The 6000-nt window shown below is 37.4% G+C and overlaps 1 long non-coding RNA gene across 1 annotated transcript in view; it reads right to left on the bottom strand.

Annotated features, from left to right (window-relative positions):
• Positions 1-227: 227 nt before the first annotated feature.
• LOC114703688 overlaps positions 228-6000 on the bottom strand; it is an 81220-nt gene continuing 75447 nt past the window's right edge. The window contains exon 3 of the long non-coding RNA XR_003736165.2: positions 228-284. This is a non-coding gene — a long non-coding RNA (uncharacterized LOC114703688). The remainder of the gene's footprint in view (positions 285-6000) is intronic.

The following is a 6000-nucleotide window of genomic DNA, read 5'->3' as shown; positions in this document are numbered from 1 at the left end:
GTGCATGCCGCCTCAGCCTCTGTGAGTTCAGATGTGCTTCAGTCCTGCTGTGTTCAGAAGGTCTTGTTTCCTTGGTGTCCTCCATCACCTCTGTTCTTACACTGTTCCTCCTCTTCCACAGGGTTCCCTGATCACTGAGGGAAGGGATTTGGTAGAGACATCCCTTTGGGGGCTGAGTATTCTGATTCTAATTCTCTGCCTATTGTCTGTTGTTGGGTCTCTGTATTTGTTTCCATCTGCTGCAGGAGGAAGTTTCTCTGATGGTGGGTGAGCAGGACACTGACCTGTGAGCAGAGCAGAATGCCATTAGGAGTCATTTTATTGCTATGGTCCTTTTGTAGAACAGTATTCCTCCACCCTCACCCCAGGCTCCTGACCTATCTAGTCTCAAGTTCTCATTTACCCACACAGCACCAGATATGGTTTCCATTTCATGGAGTGGGCCTTAAATCAAATGAGATCTAAGTTGGTTATTCCCACAAGCTTTGTGCTACCATTGCACTAGTCTGTCTTGTCCCCCACCCCCCTCCACCTTGATCTTCCTATTTCAGTCCCCTTTTCATCCATCCATAACTATCTATTCTATTTCCCTGTCCTGGGAAGATACATCACTCCCCTCTAGTCTCTAAATATCTAGCCTTGGTGTTTTTATGGATTGTAGTTCACTTATTTTTGATTTCACAGCTAATATCCACATGTGAGCAAATGCATACCGTATTTGTCTTTCTGGATCTAAGTTATCTCATTTAGGAACTTTTTTCTAATTCTATCCATTTGCCTCCAAATTTCATTGTTTAATGGCTGAATAAAATTATACTGTGTGCCGGGCGTTGGTGGCGCACGCCTTTAGTCCCAGCACTTGGGAGGCAGAGCCAGGCGGATCTCTGTGAGTTCGAGGCCAGCCTGGGCTACCAAGTGAGCTCCAGGAAAGGCGCAAAGCTACACAGAGAAACCCTGTCTCGAAAAACCAAAAAAAAAAAAAAATTATACTGTGTAAATATACCACTTTTTTTTTTATTCATTGATTTGTTGATGGTCATCTAGGTTGTTTCTAGTTTCTGGCGATTTTGAATAGAGCAGAAATGAACATGATTGATCATGTTCTTCTGGAATAGGATGAAAAAGCATCCTTTGAGTATATGCTCAAGAGTGGTATAGCTGGATCTTGGGGTAGAATGATTCTGATCTTCATGAAGAACCCCCATACTAATTTCCATGGTGGTTATATGAGTTTGTAGTCCTACCAGCAATGGGTGAGTATTATTCTTACTCCACATCCTCTTCAGTATAAGCTGGCATTTATTTTATTGATTTTGGCCGCTATGACTGGTATAAGATGAAATCTCAAAGTGTTTTGTTTTACATTTATCTAATGTCTAGGGATGTTGAACATTTCTCAGCTATTTGAGTGTCCTGTTTTGAGAATTCTCCGTTTAGATATGTACCTCATTTTTAGTTGGGTTATTTTGTTTTCTTGATTCCTAGTTTTTTAAAGTTCTTTATATATTTTGGATATTATTCTCTATTGGATGTATAGTTGGCAAAGCTCTTTTCCCTTGCCAAACAGCTGTTCAGTTTCATGAGGTCTCATTCATTAATTGGTGATCTTAGTGCCTGTGCTAATGATGTTCTATTTAGAAAATCTTTTCCTGTGCCATTGAGTTCAAGGTTATTCTCCATTTTCTCTTCTATCAAATTAAAGATATCTGATTTTATGTTGAGGTTTTATGATCCATTTGGAGTTGAGTTTTGTGCAGGGTGATAAGTATGGGTCTATTTGGATTCTTTTATATGTAGCTGCCCAGTTGACCAGCACCATTTGTTGAAGTTACTTTCTTTGTTTCCTTTGTGTATAGTTCTGGCTTCCTTCTAAGAAAATCAGGTTTCCAGAGGTAAATGGATTTATGTCTGGGTCTTCAATTTGATTCCACTGATCAACGTGTGTAGATGTAACCAACCATCTTATTAAATAAGAAACACAGAACCAATGTAAAAGAGAAAGCCAAGAGGTCAGAGCTCAGAGCTAAAACCTTACCCTTCCTTCTGCAGTGCTCCTACCTCTCCAAAAGAGAGCTATTCCTGTGTGTTTGTCTTTAATATAGTCTTTCTGTTCTGCCTTCTCATTGGTTGTAAACCCAAACACATGACTCCCTTGTCACTGCCTGTAAGTACAGCCCTCCAGGTCTTAAAGGCGTATGTCTCCAATGATGGCTGTATCCCTGAACACACAGAGATCTACCTAGCTCTGTCTACCAATTGCTGGGATTAAAGGCATGTGACACTGCCGCCACGCTCTTGCTATAGCTCTAATAGCTCTGACTCCCAGGCAACTTTATTTATTAATATACAATTAAAATCACATTTCAGTACAAATAAAATACCACCATAAACGTGTTTGTTCTTGTGCCCAAACCACACTGTTTTTTATTACTATAATTCTGTAGTACAAGTAGAAATCAGGTATGCAGATACCTCCAGCAGTTCTTTTGTTACTCAGGATTGTTTTTAACTATACCTTTTTGATGTTGTTGTTATTTTGTGTGTATTTTCATGAAGCTAAAAATTATTTTTTGATAGACTTATCTGTTGCTGGAGGGCTTCTCTCCAGGTTCCACCAAACCCCGCAGTCCCACAATCTACTTATAAAATAATCACTCAGATGCTTATATCACTTATAAACTGTATGGCCGTGGCAGGCTTCTTGCTAACTGTTCTTTTATCTTAAATTAACCCATTTTTATAAATCTATACCTTGCCACGTGGCTGGTGGCTTACCAGAGTCTTTACATGCTGCTTGTCCTGGCGGTGGCTGCAGTGTCTCTCCCTTAGCCTTCCGCTTCCCAGAATTCTCCTCTCTCCTTGTCCCACCTACTTCCTGCCTGGCAACCTACTTCCTGCCTGGTCACTGGCCATCAGTGTTTTATTTATATAGAGCAATATCCACAGCACTTCCCCCCCCCTTTTTTTTTAAAGGAAGGTTTTTTTTTTTTTTTTTTGGTTTTTTCGAGACAGGGTTTCTCTGTGTAGCTTTGTGCCTCTCCTGGAACTCACTGGTAGCCCAGGCTGGCCTCGAACTCACAGAGATTCACCTGGCTCTGCCTCCCGAGTGCTGGGATTAAAGGCGTGCGCCACCACCGCCCGGCCTTAAAGGAAGGTTTTAATTTTAACATGGTAAAATTACATACAACAAAACAATTACCGAGCAAGAATTATAGTTACAATATTAAAGAAGATGTCCTATCTATCTTATATTTGTGAGTTTAAGGTTTTATATCTAACTTATCTTTTATCATAACTGAGGAAATTACAACTATCTAGTTTTCAACCACATCAAAGACCTGAGAAGGAACATAATGGTACCTGAGAAATGGTAGATGGATGCAAGCAACTTTCGGGAATCTTGCAAGAGTAGACCAAGACAGCTGGCAGCCTGGACAGTCACCTAATGTTTCTCAGCATTGTTGGTGCATTTAAATTGGTTACAGGCCTAGAGTATCTGACAGACCATTTTTAGATGCAGGAATTCTGAGAGACCATCTTACCCTGTCTTGGCAGAGTACAGTGGTCGCTTTCCTTGTGTCCTGCTTGTCCAGAAAGGACAGCATTGCATTTGTCCTGTCAGCCGTCAAGCAAGGGCAGTTCTTTGCCCAGTAGGCCATTTTGTGCCAAAAAGACAAACTTCCAAATGGAAATGTCTTAGAAGCCCAACATTCTCTCGGGATCAATTGGTGTAGCCAGGAGCAATTGTGTCTCATGTCAACAGAATTCCAAGTTATTTAAATGCCATATTCTCTAGGTCTATGAAGTGTTTGAAGATTACCTATCTATCTGAAATATATCTATGTATACTAGAAGACTTAATTAACATGGCTACAGATATGATTATTATAGATGACTAATTATTAATCTATTTTTTAATTATCCATTACAATTTTAAATGAGTTACATAAATATAATACCTCAAACAAGAATAGAAATATATATATATATAGTATAACAAAATTAACTTCAAGTTTGTATCAATAAACTAAAATTTATACCAATGTAAAACATTTTAAACATAAACTAAAATCTATACCAATGTAAAACATTTTAAACAAGTTGTTCTTTAAAAGTAGGTTCATTAATCTACCCTTTTATCTTATCATCTCCATATCCTCCTATATATCTATATCACTTATCTGAAGAGAGTTTGTCTTTTTTTGGGGGGGGTATTGTGATGGATGTTGTTTTCCTGATTTACTTCTAAGTCCATTTGTCATTTGCATGTAGGGTGATTTTTCTGAGTTTATTTTGTATCCAGCCACTTTGTTAAAACTTTTTATTGGTTGTAGGAGTTTTCTGGTGGATTTTTGAGGTCACTTATATATACTATCATATCGTCTGTAAATGAAGATACTTTGACTACTTTTCTAATTTATATTCCTTGATCCTCTTCATTTGTCTCATTGCTCTAGCTAAGATTTCCAGCACTATATTGAGTAGGTACACAGAGAGAACAACCTTGTCTTATTCCTGATATTAGTGGAATTGCCTTGAGTTTCTCTCCATTTAAGTTGATAATGTCTACGGGCTTGCTGTAACTGCCTTTATTATGTTGAAATATGGCCCTTGTATCCTTCATCTCTCCAGGACTTTTATTATGAAGGGGTGTTGGATTTTGTGTAAGGTCTTTTCTGTATCTAATGAGATGATCATATGGTATTTGTCTTCCAGATTGTTTATATGGTAGATTGCATTTATCAGTTTATGTATGTTGAACTATTCTTGCATCTCTGAGATGAAGCCTACTTGGTTACAATGAATGATCTTGTTATGTTTTCTTGGATTTGGTTTGTAAGTATTTCACTGAAAATTTTTGCATCTATGTTCATAGGGAAATTGGTCTGTAATTTTCTATTTTTGTTGGGTCTTTATGTGGTTTAGTTATCAGGGTAACTATGGTTTCATAAAACATATTGGGAAATATTATTTCTGTTTATGTTTTGTAGAATAATTTGAAGAGTATTGGACATTAAGTCTTCTTAGAAAGTCTGGTAGAATTCTGTGCCAAACAACCTGACTCAACTCTTTTTTTACTTGGGAGAGTTTTAATGATTGCTTCTATTTCACTAGTGACTATAGGTCTATTTAATTTGCTTATCTGACCTTGATTTAACTTTTGAGGTGCTATATATTGAGAAAACTATCTATTTGTTTTATTTAGACTTTCCAGTTTGTTGGAGTACAGGTTTTTAAATATGTCTTTATGATTCTCTGGGTTTCCTTGGAATCTGTTTTTATATCTACTATTTCATCAACAAAATGAGAAAATTTGGTTACTTTGGGTCTTTTTCTCCACCATTTAGTTAACTGAGCAAAGAATTTGCCAATCTTGTGGGTTTTCTCAAAGAACCAACTCTTTGTTTCATTGATTTTTTGTATTATTTTTGGTTTATTTGTTACTATTTTATTGATTTCATCCCTCAGTTTGATTATTTCTTGCCGCCTACTCCACTGGACATTATTCTTCTTTTCATTCTAGATCTTTCAGGTTTGCTGTTAAGTTACTGTTACAAGATCTCTCCAATTTTTTAGTGTGGCATTTAGTGCTATAAATTTGTATTTTAGCACCGCTTTCATTGTGTCCCATAAGTTTGGGTATGTTGTGTATTCATTTTCATTGAATTCAAAAAAATCTTTAATTTATTTCCTATCTTTGTCTTGATCTATTTTTCTTTAAAATTTTTTTCCAAAATAACATTTTTATTAATTATTTGGGAAATTTTTATAATGCACTCCAAAAATGTTAACTTCCCATTCCTCCAAGGTTCACATTCCCACTCTTGTCTCTCCCTCAAAACAACCCCTCAAATCCACCAATTTGTGTTGCCCATGTATTCACTGGAACACGGTCAAATTCCCATTGGCCAGCCCCTTAAAGAAAACTGAGTCAGCCCTTCCCCATCCCCTCGCCAGACGCCATCAACTGTGAGGAGCTACAGTCAGCATCTTTATCAC

Source organism: Peromyscus leucopus, chromosome 10 (genome assembly GCF_004664715.2).
Source record: "Peromyscus leucopus breed LL Stock chromosome 10, UCI_PerLeu_2.1, whole genome shotgun sequence".
NCBI lineage: Eukaryota > Metazoa > Chordata > Mammalia > Rodentia > Cricetidae > Peromyscus > Peromyscus leucopus.
This window is presented reverse-complemented; position numbering and strand designations above follow the sequence as displayed.